General features: G+C 38.7%; 1 protein-coding gene across 2 annotated transcripts in view; it reads right to left on the bottom strand.

Moving 5' to 3' along the window:
• The window catches only part of garre1.S (granule associated Rac and RHOG effector 1 S homeolog), a 57,376-nt gene extending 43,590 nt beyond the window's left edge, over positions 1 to 13,786 (bottom strand). For both annotated transcript variants that reach the window (XM_018240481.2, XM_041561214.1), the window contains exon 1: positions 13,261 to 13,786. The gene's annotated coding sequence lies outside the window, so the exon portion shown is untranslated. The remainder of the gene's footprint in view (positions 1 to 13,260) is intronic.
• Between the last annotated feature and the right edge of the window lie 8,891 nt (positions 13,787 to 22,677).

Below are 22,677 nucleotides of genomic sequence, written 5' to 3'. Positions count from 1 at the left end.
GTGCTTTTTCTAGGACAAGAGTATACACATAGCCCTCAGAATTACAGAATTATATTTGCAGATTAGTTTTAGAATTAAGCCAGTTGCCACAGCAACCAAAATGATAGTGATAACAGCAAGCAAAATTAAATAAATTATATAATAAATGTGCAACTATCTTCACATACAATTAACAGCCCATTTTCCCATCATATATAATTGTGTTTATTTAAAAAAAAAAATCTGTAAAATAATGATGTGTGGGGCTGACATGCCCACAATGTTTTTGGGCCTTTCTACTGTGACTTTTACTGCCTCATTCCACCTCCATGTGTGCCTTTTTATATACTCATGCTGGTGCGCCCCGCCTCCATCTGTGACATCACCCTGGGCAGGGCATATGTGGGTATATAATAAAGGCGTGCACTGGGTTATGGTCGGGTACAGGTGCTGCTGAGCCAGGTTAGGGTTGGGTTTAGTCAACCCTGACATCAGTACTATAAAAAAAACATGTATATTTGCACTGCTTTTTACACTTCTTTTGACAGCACTTTTGTCGAATTTCATCTGTCCCATTGCCTTGGAGTATGCCAAGTCTGAGGTGGGATTTTTTTTTTTTTTTTTTTTTAAATCACTTTTTACAGTCCCCAAGAGTGAAATTTTAAAGAGGCCATTCACCTTCAGGTTAACTTTTAGTATGTTATAGAATGGCCTATTCTTAGCAACTTTTCATTTCGTATTCGTTTTATTTATTTATTATTTATGTTTTAATTATTAGCCTTCTTCTTCTGCCTCTTTCCAACTTTGAAATGGGGGTCATTGACCCCAGCAGCCAAAGAACTATTGCTCAAAGAGGCTACAATTGTTGTATTTACTTGTTATTACTTATTTTTCTATTCAAGGCATCCTCTATTCATATTCTTGTCTCTTTAAAACCATTGCCTGGTTGCTAGGTTAAATTGGACCCTAGCAACCAGATAGCAGCTGAAATTCAAAACTGGATAGTTCATGAACAAAAAGCTAAATAATAAGACCAATTGCACATAGTCTCAATAGCCTGCTCTACATCATACTGAAAGGTGAACAACCCCTTTAAGTCACTTGCAAACTATTTTGTAAGAGAAAATTAAAGGTGATCCTGGGTGTTTTTTCAGGACCAATTTGTGAAGCAAAAAACAGGGCCAAATGCCTTAAATATCCCTCCATTGGCCCTTATATTAGCTGCCTAAAAGACAATACAATACACCAGGAGGTACCCAAAACATCCCTATGTTACACTGCCCTTTCGTAAAAATGATGCATGGGATAACAGATATGAGAAACTCACGGATAGGGAAGAAAAAAAATGTAAAGAAATTTACATAGTTAAGGTATGGGATTCAATATCTAGAATATTTGCAATTAAAGTCTTTTTGTATTTTTGATCACCTTATTTTATTATTTTTTAAAAATAGGATTAATCTGCTGCCAATTCATGTAGCCTAGTTACCTTCAAGCACAATGTACCATTTTATTATTGCAGAGAAAACTGAAAATCAAACAGAATTAAATTGGATCCAATGGGAAATGCTCATAATTCTGATATTTTTCTAAGTTTCTAGATACTGGTACATGGAAAATACATTTTACACCTGTATGTTCATTATACAACCATGTTTTACATTTACACCTCAAACACAGCAGCAAACAAGAATTTAAAGAAAATACTCAAAATGATTAAAAGTAATGCATTCCTAAAAAATAAAAAAAGGTGCGAAGTTCCCTTCTTGAGTACAGTATATACTCGAGTATAAGCAGAGTTTTTCAGCCCCCAAAATATGCTGAAAAACTCTACCTCGGCTTATACTCGGGTCAAGCGCAAAAACGGTCTAAGAATAGTCGCCGGCATCCAAGAATAGTCGCCGGCGTCCAAGAATAGTCGCCGGGGTCCAAGAATAGTCGCCAGGGTCCAAGAATAGTCGCCAGGGTCCAAGAATAGTCGCCAGGGTCCAAGAATAGTCGCCAGGGTCCAAGAATAGTCGCCGGCGTCCAAGAATAGTCGCCGGCGTCCAAGAATAGTCTTCAAGAATATTCGCCGGCATCCAAAAACGAGACGCCGGCACCTCCAATGGGAGCAGAAACCCTCAATTTTTTGATTGAAACTTACCAGAAGCTGCTGCATTTCTCACCCTCGGCTTATACTCGAGTCAATAAGCTTTCCCAGTTTTTGGAGGTAAAATTAGGTACCTCGGCTTATACTCGGGGCGGCTTATACTCTAGTATATACGTTATTCATTGGATTCCAAAAAAAGAATCTAAGTTAAACACAACCATCAGACATTATAGGAAACAGTATTACATTTAACTTGAAATTTTATATCTCCAAGGTTCTGTTACACCATTTTACCATTTCCATAAACATCCAAAGTCTAACATTATAAATACGAAGTAAATACTGTGTGCTCCCATCATCTTACAGATTTTTCTTCTACGGGACATGGATACAACCAACTTACTGGCATTTCCTTTGTAAGAGTCAGAACTGACAAAAATAGCCTTTGAAAACAAAATGAGATCTTCTCATGTGTTACCTATGTACCGTCAGAAGTTTCTCTTAATAGAACTGCATGCTACCTTCAAACAATCTAGACTTCAAGAACATGCACCAGTTAATAGACTTCTTTTAAAACTCCAGAGGAGAATATTCCTCGCAAAATACCAAATGACATCACTAAATTCCAATTATAACTCATACCACTAAGCACCATTTATAAGGTTTACTGACAGTGGCACAGGAAATATTGTGTGTGTAGAGAAAGAATAGATTCCACTACATACTCAGCAAATTCTGGATGCCAACGTGAAAAGGTCAGTCAAATAGCTGAAAAGGGGATAGCTCCCATAACAAGACAATGATCCTAAGTATAACTCAAAAGGCATCATGAGATACTTTAAAGGGATACGGTCATGGGGAAAAAATTTTTTTCAAAACAAATCAGTTAATAGTGCTGTTCCAGCAGAATTCTGCACTGAAATCCATTTCTCAAAAAAACTGATTTTTTTTATATTCAATTTTGAAATCTGACACGGGGCTAGACATATTGTCAATTTCCCAGCTGCCCCAAGTCATGTGACTTGTGCTCTGATAAACTTCAATCACTCTTTACTGCTGTACTGCAAGTTGGAGTGATATCACCTCCCTCCTTTCCCCCCCAGCAGCCAAACAAAAGAACAATGGGAAGGTAACCAGATAGCAGCTCCCTAACACAAGATAACAACTGCCTGGTAGATCTAAGAACAACACTCAATAGTAAAAACCCATGTCCCACTGAGACACATTCCATATATATATATATATATATATATATATATATTTTTTTTTTTTTAACGGATCGCATTCCTGTATATTTACACCATTGTGTGACAACAGCATTTCCCACTGAAGGTAATGGGAGACAGCGGAGGAGACCATCATGGGTAGTTTTTGGCATGCTGAAATACTGTGCTGAAAAGTATCTGTGAAACATTAGCCCTAAAACTCTTAAGACTTGATATTAAAATGTATAACGGAATAAACTATGGGGAATAGTTTTAAATATGTGTCTACATCGTACTCAAAGTAATGCTAAAAAAAAAAACAAAAAAAAAAACATTCCTCTAATGTCGTTGTCCAGAGCAGCCCCATCCACGAAAAAAATTAAGTACCGGTAAATATTTTCTCCAAAAACAATCTGTTTGGTTTATTTTGTGCCTATGATAGGCATGATAGGCACAACATTTGATTGGAAGCTCCCAATGCGAGCAGCCATCTAGGGCACACACATAACGAGGGAATGTCTTATCAAAGAATCGGGGGGCATGTCTACCCTTGTTAAACAGTATTTCAAATGCAGCAGCCTGGAGATCTGATGAGCAAGGAAATGTCATTGAGAAGGCCTATCCAAACTATAAGCAATAGGAAAAGTGGAGTTCCATAAAAGGTATCTTTAGGATAAAGTAGCTATGGATTTTATTTTAGAAATAATTATATATTTTTTTTCAAAAAGTGAAATCACTGACCATTCATTCCATTGAACCAAAAGCAATCAGGCTGCAGACATTATCAACTGCAGCCGAAAAGCTGGAACTTGTGTAAAATAGGAAACCACTACACTTCCTGGCTTTGTAACTACAGGGTAAGTGTCAAACACAAAGCTTACTCTATTCAGTATATTCTTAAGAGGTATGCAAGCAGCCTCAGGGTATATCCAGTCACACGGTTAGCAAATGCATTGCATTCCAATTAGGTCATTTCCAAAAGCTTTCTTTTCCGTTTCACCCTTTGTGTGCTGTAATATATACATTGACATGAAATTTACACCAGACGTCGGCAACAACCCAAGTAATCCACACATAGAAAGAACTCAAAATAAAATAAGTACTACACATAACTTAATTTATGGAAAAGGAATTCTGATCTTCAGTTCATTCCATAGATTTTCAATTGGATTCAAGTGGGACGAATGATTGGGCCGTTGTAGCAGCTTTATTTTATTTCTCTGAAACCTGGCTTTGTGTTTGGGATCATCGTCTTGCTGAAATGTCCTCCCTCGTTTAATCTTCAGCATCCTGGTAGATGACAGCAGATTCTTATCAAGAATGTCCCGGTACATTTCTCCATTCATCCTACCTTCAATTATATGAAGTCTGCCAGTACCATATGCTAAAAAACAGCCCCACACATGATGTTCCCACCTCCAAACTTCACGGTTGGTATGGTGTTTTTGGGGTGATATGCAGTCATTTCTCCTTAAACATACAATGTGTGCAATGAAATCCAAAGAGTTTGATTTTGGTCTCATCTAACCAGACTATATTCTCCCAGAATTTCATTGACTTGTCCTAACGTTGTACAGCAAACTTTAAACGGGCTTCAACAGCAGAGTCTTGGGTTGTTACTGACATCTGGTGTAAATTTCATGCCAATAGCCCCATTACATATATATTAACCGAGACAAACGTTGACGTCTCAATACTTATTTTCTCTGCTGTAAATAAACTAGAAATATATAAGAATGGTGGCAAAGTTTATAAAAAGTATATTTGGAGGTGTAAAGATTCAGGTTACAAGAAGCTTGTATTATCTTATACTACATTCTAAAAATAATAGTTTAACATGACACCAATGCTATCCATTGATGCAAAAGTAGCACTGTCTTATAAATATCACTCTTATGTGAAACACACAAAAATCTCACTTTTAGAATGTGAATTAGCATTTGAACCATGATAAATGTCTCAGCTTTAAGCCCAATTCACACTGAACGTGGCTATGTTAGTTGGTCCAACAAAGAAAATTAAAGATCACCAATTGTATTTATGGAATTCTGAAATATCTGTTTAGTCCACAGTGCAAGCATGCCTTTACATTTCTCAAGGGACCAAGCAAAACATACATAACATATGGGAAAAAAATTAAAACCCGGGTATATAAGTGCGGGATAGTGAATAATTGTTGCTTAATCCAGGGGGACATTAAATTGGGGTTCTACTGTATTTCTATATCCACCAACAGTTCCATGAAAGAAAAATATGAGCTCATTCAGTTGGGCTAATGTTAGAAAGGCATATAAACAGTATACAAACTTCCAAGATCCAAATATATCTGTTCCTACTAATTGAAAGGAACCCATATTAGCTTCCCTGTGACACATGGTCAATACCAATCCCATCTTAGGTTCTTACCTGATCCAAACCCTTCCTCATCTTGCATCAATGCAAAGCGAAAGATTCTTAGACTTGAAGTCCCTCTGCATTCCCCTCTGGGTGGTGCAAATATTCTCTGGGAAGCAGAGGGTCTTAAAGTCCCAGATCTCATCACTTCACAAAAAAACAAGGTGAAGAAGGGGTTGCATTGCACTGTAAGCCTTAGGAGGGGATGGTAAGTGGTTCAGGTAACATGGCTTCCTTTCAATCTGTGGAATTAAGAAAGTATGTGTAAAAAAAAAAAAATAGTAAAAGGTAGGTGTGTGTGTGTGTGTGTGTGTGTGTGTTGTCAAATACAACATGTGTTTCAAGCTGACCCAGGCTCCACAACAAGACTGCTTGCTGCTTATACTTTTTCACTGAATCTCATCACCCCTTCCTTTACCAGTACTAAACGTACATATGACCTAGGAATCTAAACTGTAATTACGGTTGCAAAAGACCTTCATTTGTACATTGAAAAAAAAATAACAAAAATGTATGGATATGGCTTTTTGTGTGGAGCAGTGATCCCCAACCAGTGGCTCACAAGCAACATGTTGCTCACCAACCTCTTGGATGTTGCTCTCAGTGGCCCCAAACCAGGTGCTTATTTTTGAATTCCACTTTTGGAAGCAGTTTTAGTTGCATAAAAACCAGGCGTACTGCCAAGTAGACCTTCCTGTAGGCTGCCAGTCCACATAGGGACTACCAAATAGCCAACAGACAATCACAGCCCTCATTCGGCATCCCCCTGCAACTATTTTCTTATATGTGTAGCTCCATAACTATTTTTACATTTGAATGTGGCTCACGTGTAAAAAGGTTAGGGGGATCATGGCGTAGCGAGAATGTAAAATATATAGACAGCTGCAAATAAACTGCAATTTCAGCTGTGAAGCCTCAAATAAATGATGTCTTGGTGATGATTATGAAAAGCATATTAAGCCGTTGCGAACTTTCCAGGTAAAAAAAAAAAAAAAAAAACACAAAAAGATGGTCTTACAATTAACAAAGGTTTTAACATACATTCATTAACAGTTATTACTGGTAACTAAAGGAAGGCAGAATGTCGCTTCATAAGACACTTTTGATATGGCATAAATGCATTCCCACGACTCTGTAGCCACTTTCAATTGCCTGGGTAACAGCAGAACTAGGGTGACATCACTGCATTTCCCAAGTCCTGCTGAAATCCCCCAGCCCTAAATATGCTGTCTTTGTAATCACAAGACTTTGTATATCACTTGCTGCACACTGCCTGTTGCCAACAGCCTTCAGACCCAATCAGGGGGACATCTCTTCTTCCCTCATGGGAACGGTTAATGTGCCAACCAACGTTCATCCTACTCACCTAGTATTGAAACTGCGTAACCTACAATCGCTACATCATCAGAAGTCTGCATCTCTCAAAATAGCCTAAAAAAGGAATAGGAGGGCATAAAATGTGTTAGGTGTATACTGTGCCGATTTCTGCGGTTTTAAATGTGGAAGAATAAATTTGAATGTTTTGAGAAACATTGATTCAGTTTGAATTGGTCATTTAAGATTTAAATTTGCAAATTTTGTCTAAATATACAAATATTTCATAGACACAAACCCCTGTAGCAGATGACTGTAGTACAACAGCAGCTGTAAATGTAACTATTACAGCAGCTGTAAACTAGAGTCCTGCAGCGGGTCGGGAACCCGCGGGTTACCCGCAAAAACCTGCGGGGTTGGGATAGAAGTTCCAGGTGCAGATATAGACGCGGGTCGGCGGTTCTGCGGGTTACGGGTCGGGCCTTCTCAATAGCGATATTTACTCCTTTTTCTGGCCACGTCTACTTCTGATGATGTCACTTCCAGTTTACAATGACAGCACTTCCTGTTTTACTCCTTTTGTTCTGATCACGGCTACTTCCCATGATGTCACTTCCGGTTTACAGTGACAGCACTTCCTGATTCTTGATGGTCAGCGGGTTTGGGTTGTGTATAAGGTACTTGCGGGTCGGGTAGCGGGTCCAAGCGGGTAAGAATGTAGGTTCCGGGTCCGGGTTGTGAGTACGGGTCTGGTGCGGGTCCCAAAAAATGGACCCGCGCAGGACTCTACTGTAAACTATACAGTTGTAAATGTAAAGTGTGCTCCAGTTCAAGTAGCCAATGGCAACCAATCAAGGAAATATTTCTTTACAACTCAAAACACATCTATAGTTTTTTTACTGAAATGCAGAAGATTGGGGTATGTTCCTGCATTTGTCTATCACTTTAAACGGTTTTGTTGTTCCTGCATATGTCTAGATCACTTTAAACAGTTTGATTGAGTGTGAATCAATAAAATAACTATATGGGCTGTATAGAGTTTAAAAGGCTGCCCTACAAATCCTACACATTAAAAAAAAAAATGGCCATCAATCGCGGGTGCATTTGAACTAACTTTTCATGGGTTTATATCTGAAAACCTGGCAGCTAGAGATTTCAAGCAACACACTCGATTATAGGCGACTAGCGTTCAAATGAATGAGCAGTGATTCTGAGGGTTCTGTTACACTCTGACACTAATATGGTGAATAATGGACCCCCAATTGTAAAATATAAGGACATTAAAGCAAGAGACCAAAGGCCAAGTGCTTTTACATGTCTTGGAACTCCTAGATGACTTCCAATGTAATACAAGTGGTACTAAGTTGCAATAAGTTGTGCGATGGAAATAACATTATTAAAAGGGTTGTTCCCCTTTATTATTTGATTATTTGAGTATGATGTAGCAGTGGTCCCCAACCAGTAGCTCGTGAGCAACATGTTGCTCTCAAACCCCTTGGATGTTGCTCCCAGTGGCCTCAAAGCAGGAGCTTATTTTTGAATTCTAGGCAAGTTTTGGTTGCATAAAATCTTAGTATACTGCCAAACAGAGCCTCAATGTAGACTGACAATCCACATAAAGGCTACTAAATGTCGAATCACAGCACTTTGGTACCTCAAGAGCATTTTCATGGTAGTGTTGCTCCCCAACTCCTTTTACTTCTGAATATTGCTCATGGGTTCAAAAGGTTGGGGATCCCTGAAGAGAATGATATCCTAATTTGTAATTTGTTTTATTTGTTTTATTTGTTACCGTGTGTTTTTTTAGTTATTCAGCAGCTTTACAATTTGCAATTTCAGCAATCCGGTTGCTAGGGTGCAAATTACCCAAGCAACCACGCACTGATTAGAATAAGAAACAAATATAACTAGAATAGGGCTGGAGTAGAAAAAATCAAGTAGCAATTAACTATACATTTGTAGCCTAATCGGGCACGTGTATTTTAATGGAGTCACTGACCCCTATTTGAAAGCATAAGGAGAGGAAGGCAAATAATTCAAAAACTATCAAAATAAAAAAAGGAAAGATGAAGACTAATTGAAAAGGAGCCATTCTATAACATGCTAAAAGTTAACTTGAAGGTGAACCACCACTTTAAGGACTGATTACATCACTTGGTGCCATATATATCTATTTATATATAGATATAAATTCACAGGATATTCATGGATTCACGTTTGCCATTGCCCTTACAAAACTTAGCATTCAAGAGTGAAATCTTAAAGGACAAGCAAACTCACTATTGATTTCTGCCAGAACACAGGTACCGAATTACCACATTTGTTTTCTATAATAGTGCTTATATATCCTTATATGAAAGATTTCTTTCTTTACCCCTCTACTCACTTGCAGTCACCATGGATAAGTACAAAGCCTTTCTAAATGGCAGCCTCCTCATCTGTGCATGCACTTCTCCACAGTCAGTAATGATTTGATATAGGCGATTGCAGGATTCAGAGCGCTAGCAGTCCAGATTTGAACTGAAGCTTACAGAAAAATGTAGAAGTAACATGCACGAAGTTGTCAAAGTATTGAGCACATTTTAATATGAGCTGCTGGGTAAACAGCAGAATGCTAAGAGATTGGACAGCAAAGCACTGATGCATGACTGATGACTAATGGGGAATTGAACACTTAGAGAGAGTACAGAGAAGGGCAACTAAGCTGGTAAAAGGTATGGAAAGACTGGCCAAATTGGGATTGTTGATAAGGGAGAAGAGGTGCTTAAGGGGTGATATGATAAATATGTATAAATATATAAGGGGATCGAATAATAATCTCACAAATGCTTTATTTAACCGTAGGTCTTTTCAGATGATGCAAGGCCACCCATTCCTATTAGAAGAAATTCTAAATTCTAATATTCTGAATGGTTTTTTTACAGTGCGAACTGTGAAGATGTGGAATTCCATCCCTTCATCAGTTGTACAGGCTGATACATTAGATAGCTTTAAAAATTTGGATGGCTTTTTAGGGTTATGGAAGATAGCTCATAGTACAAGTTGATCTAGGGACTAGTCCGATTGCCATTTTGGTGTCAGGAAGGAATTTTTTCCCCCTCTGAGGCAAATTGGAGAGGCATCGAATGGGGTTTTTTGCCTTCCTCTGGATCAACTAGCAGTTAAGCAAGTTAAAAGGTTGAACTTGATGGGCGTGTCTTTTTCAACCTAACTTACTATGTTACTTTGCTTGGCCTTTAAAGCCTTTAAAGCCTGGGATACTAAGCTATTCATCACTATTTACTGATATAGCCCTAGCAAGTTGTGCAACGCTTCTAAATAATATTATAGTAAACAGGGGTCTTACAATAAATCAACAAACAAGTTATAGAACTTAAAAATAAGTCATTTTATGAAATTATGAAAACAACAAAAAATGGCTCAGCATAGAAAAGCCCCTGGTTAGTGCTCTCTTTCCTACACCAGGATTGGTGCTGGCAAAGGGGACAGAATATGACAGAAGATTCAGAATATCAGGCCTATAACTGGGTATAGACATGAAGATTTTATCCTCATGTCCAACAGACGATTGTTTGTTTGTTGCAATATTCCAACTAACCGAGCGATTAAATAAAGTAGCAAAAAGAACAGGCAATTTTCTGGCCATGAATTGACAGACAGCATTTGGTACTAAAGTAATGTCTGACAAATAGTTGTGACAAACTCTCATTGATGTTTTCAAATAGGCAATACATGCAAAGATATTGTTAGCCGACGGAAATCTTCTAACCTCTCCGATCAACTAAACGGGTGATCGCTATGTTACAAAAAATTACAGGATTATCCACAACCCTTTGTTTGGTACGACTTTATTTTTGGATCTATGGCCAGCTTTATGCATATATGAAAGTAATGCACAGTTAAATGAAAGTATGCAAAAGAAATGGGTGTGCATACAAATTATGATCCTTATATTTTACAGAAAATAACAGAAGGAAACCTCTTTCTATATAATATAACCAGATTCTCTCTAAATGCTAGTGAACAGGTCTTTTTTTGATAATGGTTGCTATGGACTATGAATCACGGAAAATGCAATATGGACACTGTGAACTTTGACCTTGGGGGAGGGATGAGAGGCGTGACTACACCCCTCTTCCACTATAAATGTTTGGCACATGTCTACACCAATAGGCTTGATAAAGGGCCCAGTGGAGGCCCGAAACGTTGCCGTTTTGTTTATGAGATGAATAAATACTAATCACTTAATCAATTGCAACAGTTGTGCCGCAGGTCTCTTGTTTTGCGATATACATTTTTTGGGCTTTTTGGGCAGTATTGAGCCCGACACCTGAAGGCACCTGACACCAACCCGGTGATACAGACCTGTGACAGCACTCCAATTTTGGGATTATCTGTTTATTCAGACCTTCTCCTATTTATTGTCCAGTCTCTCACTGTCACTTCCTTGTTGCCAAGTTAAATTGGACCCTAGCAACCAGATAGCTGTTGATATTTCAAACTGGATATCTTTGAATGGGTAAATAACTATAAACCCCCATAAAATAAAAACCCTAACACAAAATGCCTCAGAATATCCCTGTCTGCATCAAACTAAAGGCGCATTTAAGAGTAGCTACTCTAAGGTCCAGTAACCCAATATAAAGCTATATTTTTCACATCTAGATTTTGTATTTGTTCATCTGTATCTGTTCACCTAGCACCTACAAATGCTGTTTCACAGTACTGTAGCTTATCTATATAATAGAGTTTCAGCAGCAAACACAATACATATAAAATGTTTAATTTTTCAATGTTACTGATCTTTCACTGTATTCCAGACATTAAATATATGGCAACTTGAATAATCTACTCACTGCATAGAACAATTGTGTTCGATTTGCTTTATTTTATACAGGCCCATTTTTCAGTTTGCATTTCTGTCTAGAGTTTTGGTCAGGAACAAGGAAACTGACTTAGGGTCTGAGAGGAAGCCTTAAAAGACACAATGCGGGCTTTATTACAATTTATGTATGTGAAATACTAATTCACTGCACTGCTGGAGTTGTCACCAAAAATTAAGCTGACCATATACAGACAACATTATCTCGATTCATCCCCTCAACATTGAGCTTGTTGATGGCGTCGAACCACAGGACTGTCTAGAAGGCCACAGTTATATATATGGTACAGCGGGCCCATGGTTTCGGGTAGCAGCTTTAGCTGAAAATTGGATAACGGACAGGCCTTCGGGTCAGGCCACACGAGCAGATTCGGGAGATTAGTCGCCCGAGTGACAAATCGCCTCTTCTTCGGGGCGACAATCTCTCTGAGCTGCCTTCCGCTGGCTAAAATGAAAATCACCTGCGGCAATTCACATGCGGCGCTTCGTTTTCCCAAGTCATCCGAAGATGCCTCACGAGGCAACTTTGGGTGATATCGGAAAACGAAGCGCTGCGTGTGCATTGCCTCAGCCGATTTTCATTTTAGCCAGCGGAAGGCAGTTTGGGGAGATTTCGCCCCGAAGAGGCAACTTGTTGCTGGGGGGCGACTAATCTCTCCGAATCTGCTCGTATGGACTGACCCTTAATGGGCCCCTTATTATGGTTTGATCACTTGAGCCCTGGTGGGTGGCGAAATCAAAGAAAGTCATTTGACAAACTGGAAGTTCAGATATAGCCAATAAATACAAGTACATTTTAAAATGCCTAAAAAAACGTCTAATGTGGCAACACGACTAAAATGTTTAACAGTGCCAGCAAAGGTGGGGGATCATTGAGGACAGAATCTAAAAAAATAGTTCTATCCTTTACATTTCTGTACCAGGCTAAGTTCCAATTGGTATTATATGTGAACACTAGTGAAGTTGCAGAAGCAGATTCTCATGTTACACAACTGTTAGTCCTGCTTCCCAAGAGAATGTACATTTGCCACAGACATCACTGGAACAGCCTCTAAATTGACATGTGGCTCCAAATCTGTGTATGAACTCGCCCCCCACCCCGCCCCACACTAACAAATGGCAAAAAAAACTGAGAGAAGAGATGAAAGGCCACACGTTGGCTACCTGGCTCAGCTCATACACCAGCCTGCACTGCTTCTAAGCCAAGTGTCTCACTATACTAGCCACACTGGAGCACTCATTCACAACACCAACATGGAGCATAAAGTAAAGCAAATGGGTCGGCAGATGACATTTGTGAGAGATGATACAGCTTCTATAGAAGTTGTACAGTAGAGCAGTGTTGCTTGCAGTTCTATGGCTTAACAAACACACATACACCGACGAACACTTACCTCCAAGTCCTCACAACACTAATGCGGGATAAATTGATCAAATCGTCACTGCAAATACACATGACCAAAAATTAGAAGAAGAAAAAAAAGCAGCGGTGGAAACATATCCCCCAGAGCTATATAGAGGCGGCTTTCAGAAGGGATTAGCGCCCGTGTAATTGCTGGCGGCAGCAGGAGGAGGAGGAATGGGTGTCACTGGGTCCGACCCTGGCCGAGTTCTGATGCGCAGGGTGTCAAAGCCCTGGCCTGATGGTAGCTGCTAGTTCCAAGTTGCTAAACGGCCTCGGGTGACGTCACGAACATGTGACTCTAAGCTGACCACGTGACGCTAAGCCTGGGGACGGCTCTAACAACACGTGACACGGCGCCTTATTTGGCGCATTCTTCAAATTCTTTTAGGACATTCATACGGAACGCATTTTTAGGACATCCTGCTGCGAAATACCCTTCCTTCCTGTTATGTCCTATGCCTTCTGAATGGCGCATAGTGTGCTTTTACCGTCACTCATAGTCCAAACCTGCAGTCAAACCTCCTCCTCTACCCTCCCTTCTCAGCCGTCAGTCATCCTAACTCCGCCCTCAGCTTTCTGCCCTCAGTCTTTCGCCTTCAGCCCTCCATCCTCCTCCCTCTGTCCCTCAGTCATCTGCCTTCAGCCCTCGCTCACCACTTTAGAAAGTTATGGATATGACTGTGGGCTGTGGACGGTGAGCGAGGGCGGAAGAAAGAGGGCTGAAGGCAGAGGAATGAGGGAGGAAGGCAGATGACTTCTGCAAATTTGTTATAAAAGTATATTAGTTGCACCTGGTGGCTGTTCTGGGCTCTCTGCCAAAAGCCAATTAAGTTAGAAACTTTGTATGTTTTTCTGGCTGAGAGCAGAGAGTTCAGAATGGGGACCTTCCCCATAGGCTAACATTGAGGTTCAGTAGGTTTTAGATGGCGAAGTAGGGGGTCGAAGTTTTTTTTAAAGAGATAGTACTTCGATTATCAAATAGTCGAACGATTTTTAGTTTGAATCGTTCGATTCGTAGTCGAAGGTCGAAGTAGCCAATTCGATGGTCGAAGTAGCCGAAAAAATCATTTGAAATTCTAAATTATTTTTATTCTATTCCTTCACTCGAACTAAGTAAATGTGTCCAAAAGTATTTAACAATATTATATATAAAATTTGGAAATTTCGTTAATTTATTTGTATTAATTAAATTAGTGGCTTGATTTAAGGAAATTATTGATATATATATTATTTAAGGATATTTCTTATGAAATTTTTTTCAACAGTGGTAACGCCATTTGTATATATTTTTCTTAACCAATGTTGTTCCTTTTGAGCGGCGTTGTTTTTAAACCAGCTTATGATGTTAAAACAGTTAACAGATTCAGAACACTTGTTAGAGTTCAGACATTCCGTGATTTAATTAATGATGTCATTTCCTAACTGGTCATTTAAAAAGCCGTTAGAAGCTATGTGAATTTATGCCTATGAGTACGTATCATTCAGATACGAAACGCGTCAGGATGTAATGGTTTTAACCTGTGGAAATAAAAGCTGAATTTTACCTAAAGAGAGGTCTCTGGAGTGCTTGCTGATCTTCTTCATATCGTATACAAACACCCATTGCTACGGGTTCAGGGCGATGCACCCGGACCACTCAATACGTCGGGTGAGTGTTTTCCCGTCCTCAGGCGGCTTCCTTTCATTGTGATTTACGCTGAAACATCGGACTCTGGGGTTTCTACACCCAGGTCATAGTTGTTACATGTAGGGATGTAGCGAACTGTTCGCCGGCGAACTTCGACTGTTCGCGTCCGCCGCAAGTTCGCGAACGTCGCGCGACGTTCGCCAATAGGCGTTCGCGTCAAAATCGTTCGACCATTCGATCGCTAAAATCGAACGATTTTCGTTCGATTCGAACGAAAATCGTTCGATCGAACGATTAAAATCCTTCGATCGTTCAAATCGAATGATTTTCGGATGTTCGAAGTTCGCAAACAGTTCGCGAACTGTTCGCATTTTTTGCCGGTGTTCGCGAACGGCGTTCGCGAACACATACTCGGCGGTTCGCTACATCCCTAGTTACATGGTGAGAAAGTGTTAAACAATCCAAGAAATTAGAAACGGACTCCACCGGAGAAGTAACAATCAGCGTGGAAACTAGCGTATTAAAATTTTTGAAGACTTTATTGAACACCACTTTTAAAATCACACAAGTAGCAGGCAGGGGAATATGCGCTCAACGCATTTCGTGACCGTTGTGTCACTTCATCAGAAGTCTTCAAAAATTTTAATACGCTGGTTTCCACGCTGATTGTTACTTCTCCGGTGGATGCTTACAATTAACACCGTATGAACATTTTCAATCACTGTAGGACCGTGCCGCTTTAATTGTTTGTTAGTGGTCTTAAAATTTAACATGGATGTGGTTTAAAGTGGGTGTGGTTTAAAAATAGGGAGTGGTCAACAACGCTTCCATTATCAGCCTTCCACCACATAGGCCAGGAAAATTCCAGATACTTTGGTAATCCTATGCACAATGGGCATCAAACTGTTCAGTGGACCCCTGGCAATCATAATTAGGATGTTTTCTTTTTTTTTTTTCTTGGTACCTAATGCTATGTGGGAGATACGAACTTGCAAAGTAAAAGTTTTGCGTTGATTTTTCCAAATTTTCATACATTTTTATCGAAACCGCTATGGAAAAAAAAGCTTTGTTGTTTGGTAATTGGGAGTATGACACAATCTGTCTTTTAAAAAAAATTATAGTTTCCTGGGGTAAACCTACTGTTCCACATTGTACTGTAGTGCTTTCAGTAATTTACTACTGGGAGTTTTTGATCTATTAAAGTCAAAATCTTCATAAAACTCTACATATCTGTTATTTTACTTTCAAGACACTTGAGGCTTTCCAAAACAGTTTGATTTTTGTGCATAATATAAAATATTTTTCTGGTATAAATCCCTATATTGTGAAAAATGGTAATGCTTTCCATTTTTGTTTTGTTTCGTTATTAAGGGCTCTAAATCAGTTTGTGGAAATACGCAAACTGAGGCTGGTTTAGAAAACTCCTGATCTCCCAAAAAAAAGCAATGTATAGTTTTCCTATGTAAACTAAATATCCCCACCAGGAGATGCACCTAATATGAGAGAGCACAAAATGTTCAAAAAAAACCTCTGGCACTGAGTACAAATGAAATACAAAATTCTGCTGGCCCTTAAAGGGTTAAAACATATTTAGGGGTTGCTGGTGCTAAGAGGTGCCTAGTATAAGAAAATATTTCTAAGAAGGATGTATTTGCAGGGACTTTTAACACTTTAAGGGCAATGGCAAACACAAAATAGACTATTAGTGATAATTGGATTTGCTGAAATGCTGTGTGTTTTAGCAGAGGTAATTCTCAGTTTTGTCTATGGCAGGGTTTTTTTGGTGTTTTGTAGCCACAACAAGTAGCTGACTGTAGTAGCTCCATGTGATAAGTACTACTATAGTTTATATAAACAAGCTGCTGTGTAGCCATGTGGGCAGCCATTCAAGCACAGGAGACACTGTAGATAACAGATAAGTACTACTATAGTTTATATAAAAAAGCAGCTGTGTAGCCAACCTTTGCTAGCATTGGCAACTAATCTCTCTGAAATTGCCTTTTCACCGGCAATAAAGTGAGTTACCAATGGAAAGGCACTCGGGTCACTTTTGGGTTTCCTTTGGGTGACTTTTGAAAAATAAAACAATGCTTGCGTTCTCCCACCGGAAATTTTCATGATGACCATTGGGAAAGGAAATCTCGGTAGCAGAGATTTTACAACAGGTGACTAATTTCTCCTCGTGCCATCAACCTTACATTGAGTAGGAAAAACAATAGCGTGTCAGAAATCAATTCTACTGTGTAGTGCTGACTTTTTCCAAAAGCTCAGAATTGGGCACAATGACCCAAATTGCCTGCATACACATTATTATTACAGCTATAAAATTATACATTTATTTTTTCAAGAAATTAATTTTAAATGGTATTTGTAATTATATTTATATTTGTGTAATTCAGAAATAAAAAAATGACAATCCCTTTGTTTACTTTCATGAATTATTGTTATTTAATACTTACCGTATATACTCGAGTATAAGCCGAGCTTTTCAGCATCCAAAATGTGCTGAAAAAGTCTACCTCGGCTTATACTCGGGTCAGCGGGTAGTAGCTGAGATTGCAGTCACTTTTAATCATTCCTATACCAACAGTTCGCTTGGGGAGAGACTGCAATATCACACAGCGCCCTCTGTTGGTTATATGAAAGAATAACAGTGCGCCCTCTGTTGGTTATATGAAAGAATAACAGTGACTGCAATATCACACAGCGCCATCTGTTAGTTGTATGAAAGAATAACAGTGACTGCAATATCACACAGCACCCTCTGTTGGTTATATGAAAGAATAACAGTGACTGCAATATCACACAGCACCCTCTGTTGGTTATATGAAAGAATAACAGTGCGCCCTCTGTTGGTTATATGAAAGAATAACAGTGACTGCAATATCACACAGCGCCATCTGTTGGTTGTATGAAAGAATAACAGTGACTGCAATATCACACAGCGCCAGCTGTTGGTTATATGAAAGAATAACAGTGCGCCCTCTGTTGGTTGTATGAAAGAATAACAGTGACTGCAATATCACACAGCACCCTCTGTTGGTTATATGAAAGAATAACAGTGAGCCCTCTGTTGGTTATATGAAAGAATAACAGTGACTGCAATATCACACAGCACCCTCTGTTGGTTATATGAAAGAATAACAGTGACTGCAATATCACACAGCGCCATCTGTTGGTTATATGAAAAAATAACAGTGACTGCAATATCACACAGCGCCCTCTGTTGGTTATATGAAAGAATAACAGTGACTGCAATATCACACAGCGCCCTCTGTTGGTTATATGAAAGAATAACAGTGACTGCAATATCACACAGCACCCTCTGTTGGTTATATGAAAGAATAACTGACTGCAACATCACACAGCGCCCTCTGTTGGTTATATGAAAGAATAACAGTGACTGCAATATCACACAGCACCCTCTGTTGGTTATACGAAAGATTAACAGTGATGGCAATATCACACAGCACCCTCTGCACATGGTAGTGGGACAGTGGGACAATGCACACAGTAATCCGTTTGGCAATTCTCTGTCACCATCAACTTTGCAAAGAAGTCTGGTTGATCACTGGGGGGGTCGCTTTGGCGGAATGTGCGCTGCTGGTAGACAGGGCTGTAGTTGTGTCTAGGCTTTTACTAGAGTCAATAAGTTTTCCCAGTTTTCGTAGGTAAAATTAGGTACCTTGGCTTATACTCGGGTCGGCTTATACTCGAGTATATACGGTATCTAATTTTGCATATTACATTTTCAATGGCAACTTAATATTTTATGTGGGCATATATTTTTTTTTTTCTCAATATTTTTATTTTGTTTTACAAAGAAAAAGAAACAGAAGAAAATCAAATTACAGCCATTACACCTATTTTCCATGAAAAGTCTTACAGAAAGTAATGCATTGCATGTAAAAAAAAGCTTCTATAATGCAAAGATACAGATTACAATTATTGCAGTCAACAATGAGGAAAATAGGACACCAACCTTAGTTAGACAGGAAAGAATAGACAGAAGTGGTAAAACAGAAACCAAAGAACGTATCCATAGGGGGTGCATATTCAGTGAAGAATATGATCACATAAGAATATAGGTGTGTCTTGGGGAAAAAAGGCAAATGGCAAATCTAGGGTACAAGCCACCTAACGTACCCATAGCTAACCTAGTGCTGATAGCCCTCTATATTGAACCCAGGGGCCCCAGAGCTTGTGAAAAGAGCGCAAGTCACCCCTGGCAAGTGAGGAAAGCCTTTCCATAGACATATAGTTATCTAGTCTGTGTTTCACCTCCTGTAAATTTAAAGAGTTGGTTTTCCAAGCCTTGGCAATAGTCTGTTTGGCCGCCGTAAATATACGGCCTACTAGCGTGGGCATATATTTTAATAGAAAAGACAGTCAGAATGAGCTTGATCGATGATAGTGAGACAGAGAATAAATTTAACAAAGATCAAGAAATGGTAAGAAAAGATTATGGTTTATAAAATGGACTAAACGTTTGGATGTAATCTTTCTTTTACTCCCAAGTACACTATATACTAGAAATTGGTTTTATTAAGGTATGTAGATGCAGTGATTAGCATTGCTACTATATTACTATGTTCATTTTACAACAGCGGATTTGAGAGATTTCATTTTTTTTTTCTCTCCCCTACATAAGTTCTTCACGAAAATGTTTTGTTATAAGAGCAAGGATTTGCATAGTGGTTACATTTCAACAGCTAGCCAAAACCCATTAGTTGCATGTTCATTTTTATCTATGTATAGTGTTCCATGGACATAGAGATACAGAGAAAATACATGTTCTAAAAGTCTCCATCAAAAACTCAAATTTAAGTTTTTTAAAAGCCATTCTAAAATGAGAGACCTAATACAAGTATGGGAACTGTTATCTGGAAACCTGTTATCCAGAAAGCTCCGAATTTAAGAAAGTCCATCTCCCATAGACTTTATTTTAATCAAGTAATTAAAAATTTTAAGCATCATTTCGTTTTTCTTTGTAATAATCAAACAGTAGCTTGTATTTGGTCCTAATTGAGATATAATGAATCCTAACTGGAAGCAAAACAATCATGTTGGGGTTTAAATGATTTTTTTTTAGTAGACATAAGGTATGGATATCCAAATGGCAGAAAGATCTGTTATCTGCAAAACCCTTGATCCTGAAAATTCTGCATAACCATTCCCATACCGATGTATGTGAAACAAAAAAAAAACCTAACTTTGTAGGCATTAATTAATAATATATATAGTCCTGGTTTTACTTGGATCTAAAAAAAATAAGGCCCCTTTATTGGTGCTCCCTATAGATCTGCTTCAGTCATTGTCCATGTTTCAAATAAGGGATGGGCATGTCCTAACGGTCCCTGGCAAAAGCACAGCAGGAGGGGAAGAGCCAATCTCAGCCTTGCTGTTATACAGGCTTGAGTTCCCTATCAGGTCAGCCTAGCTGCTGATTGGTTCCCGTGCTAAGTGCTGCCGGCTCCCCTGCACAGCCAGACAATTTAGCTGGTAGGACTGGTTGGGTTATGGGGGGAATTTCAATTTCAATAAATCAGCCCCAAATACAGTGAAAAATCTCTAGTGAAAAAGTTTGCCTCACTGGAAGAAGCTATGTATGCTATACATGTCTTTGAAGAAAGTAATAAGACCAACTTTGTTGTTATTGAGAAGATAACATTTTGGTAATAAAGGTATGATTTGTGGTATTTCTAAACCCCACTCCCAGCTAATCTGTCAAAAACTTTGATTTGTTTTATACAATGATTACATGGGACACATTTTTTAGACTGTGGTATGAATGGTTACTATTTGTATACCTATATTCTATATTCTTTGTATCCTCTTTTACATGGAGAAGTAATGAGCTATAAGGACAAAGGCACAAAGGGTACTGGTGGCATTTTAACCCTTGACATGAACTCTGTCAACTTGCCTTGAAGTCTACAGGTCTGCTACAAAAGATTTAAATGCCTCTTTTTCTGGCTGGTAAATGTTGCACTTAAAAAGCCCAACTATCTCACTGTGCCATGAGCTTTAATGCTTATGGGTGGCTTTATCAAAGGTTGAGATTTATTAGTCAAAAGTTAACTTTTAGGCTTTTTTTTAACCAGAAATGTATTTACATTTTTTTTTTCAAAAACTTCTAGATTTATTATTCCCTGACCCTGAAAATAGCTCAAATCCAAAAGTACACATCTAAAACCTTTTGAGATCCTGTAGAAGTCAATGGCAAAGGTCCCTTAAACCATTATAATATGTTAATAGCCTTCATGATATTCAGGTTTTTTTCTGGAGGATTCCGCTCGAAAACACTAAAAATTAGAGCAATTCAAGGGTTTTTCCCACTGAAAAACTTGATCAATTCGAGTTTTCAGAGTGTAAACCCTGACCTCACTGTTTCAAGTTTATTTCTAAAATAAGAAACCATTCGAATTGTGAGTTCATTCGGTGTTTAAAAAAGCTCACGTAACTAAAATTAGACATTTGATAAATAACCACCTTGGTGTTGCTTCTGAGTTGTGCTAAGAACTAAGGGCATACAGATTTTACTGCGCTGCCAAAGAAACTACCTCCAATTCCTCTACTCAGGGGCATAGCTACAGATGAAGCACACCCTGCAGCTGCAGGGGGCCCAGGAGGTATAGGGGTCCCATGAGGCCCTAATTCATTTACAATTTCAATAAATATTGATAAAACAGGTCAAAGCTAAACATTTTGGGGGCCTGAAAAATATTTTGCGTGGGACCCATTAAAATCTAGTTACGCCCCTGCCTCTACTGCCTCATTTGTGTAGTAACCGATTGTGAATCTTTTTTTTTTTTTTAATAATGCATATTATATGTATGTATATTTTTATTTGTAAAGCCCTCCTTGAGGGCAAAGCAATGTACAACAAAACAATACATTAGTAGTAACAAACAAGGTGTCATTAAAAATACAATTCACATAAATATAAAAAATATAATTACAATACAGATTAAGTGCTCAGTGTCAAGGGAAAAAAAGGCTAGAGGACCCTACCCCATAGGGCTTACAGTCTAAATGGGAGGGTAACATACAGACACAATTCAGAGGGGTATTAAGGTGCTGTGGCTAGAGTTGGATAGCCGAAATGTTGAAGAATAAAATCAGAGCCCTTGTGGCTTTTTTTTATGACAAGTCCTGTGATTGCGGTCTTTTTTCATTGAATATACGTAAGTTTTACCAGCACCAAGGCATTTAACCAATTTACTGTGGAGTGCACCAGCTTGGACATATATATATGTGTGATTCTAGTTCTGACATACATTTTAAAACATCAGAATAAAATAGCCCCATAAACTCAATTTATTTGGAACTGTTTGTGAAGATCTTTACAAAATAAACAAACTTTTTTTTCTGTTTTAACCCTTTAATTATCAAAGATCAACTAATCGTAGATTCTACTGCCTGAAACACTTACAACTCTGAGAACAGAAAATTGGCTTTTAAAGCTGATCCTTCGTTTCCCTGGCCATATAATATGAGCACATTGGGGGGAAGCAGTGGTTTTGGGTGGTATGATTTACACAGACAACACCAGACCTTTGACAAATGTCTATGCTGTTGTCTCGATTTCCTACAAAATCCTGTCCGCTCCCTTCAGATCCTGTGGCCACCATCCAGGACTTCCGCTAGATTGTCTTCCTGCACACAGGTTTGTCTTGTTTAGACACACTAAAACAGATTTTATTTTTTTTTAACATCTACACACCTGTTTTATTTTTTTGGGGGGAGGGGCCCAGGGGGAGGGGACCTGCACATACT

The sequence above is a fragment of the Xenopus laevis genome, chromosome 4S (assembly GCF_017654675.1).
Source record: "Xenopus laevis strain J_2021 chromosome 4S, Xenopus_laevis_v10.1, whole genome shotgun sequence".
Classification (NCBI taxonomy): Eukaryota; Metazoa; Chordata; class Amphibia; order Anura; family Pipidae; genus Xenopus; species Xenopus laevis.
Note: the sequence above shows the minus strand (reverse complement) of the source record. Positions and strands in the feature narration are given on the sequence as shown.